The following is a 752-nucleotide window of genomic DNA, read 5'->3' as shown; positions in this document are numbered from 1 at the left end:
TCTTCTTTAGGCGCCTCATTTTCTCTTTTTTCCACATAGTCAGGGTGTCTGAGTCTGCCCCCATGCTCTGACCGCTTCACCACGAGACCTGTGTCCGTGGGCTTAATCAGCCAGAATCCTGGTGGCGGACCTCAGCTTTGATTTATATTCCTGTTGTGGGGTCTGTTCCAAGGGCAATGAGGACTGTTCAGTTACAGTGTCACTGAATTTGGCGATATCGCTGGTGACAGAGTCTATTTCTCCAAAGTATCTTTTACAGTGACTGGCATGCAGCCAGCACTTTCTGCCTTCGATCTTCACCGCAGTCCGCGTAGTTAGGAGACCAACTTCGGCTCTTTCCACCTGGGCTGAAGGGGATTTGTCCGGTCGAAGTTCCGGACCGAGACCCGATCTCCGGGTCGGATGGTGTGGTCTTCAGGGTTGGTTTTGTCTGGGAAGGCTGCAGCCACCTGTGAACGACAAGAGCGGAGTGCAGACATCAAGGAAGCCAGGTAATCAGTTAATATTCTGCTATCTACATCAGTAATAGATTTTGGTCTAGGGACTCCCCACATGTTTTGTGGCCTGCCAAAAACCATCTCGAATGGTGCTAATCCTATTCTGGAGTGTGGCACCATTCGCATATAGAACAGGGCTACTGGTAAGGCAGTCATCCAATCTACGCCCTTTTCTGCTGTAATTTTGGCTAATTTAGTTTTAAGGGTTTGATTGTGTCTTTCTACCAATCCTGCTGCCTGGGGGTGTCTCACGCA

Source organism: Lissotriton helveticus, chromosome 10 (assembly GCF_964261635.1).
Source record: "Lissotriton helveticus chromosome 10, aLisHel1.1, whole genome shotgun sequence".
Lineage (NCBI taxonomy): Eukaryota > Metazoa > Chordata > Amphibia > Caudata > Salamandridae > Lissotriton > Lissotriton helveticus.
The sequence above is the reverse complement of the archived record's forward strand: the minus strand, read 5'-3'. Positions refer to the sequence as shown.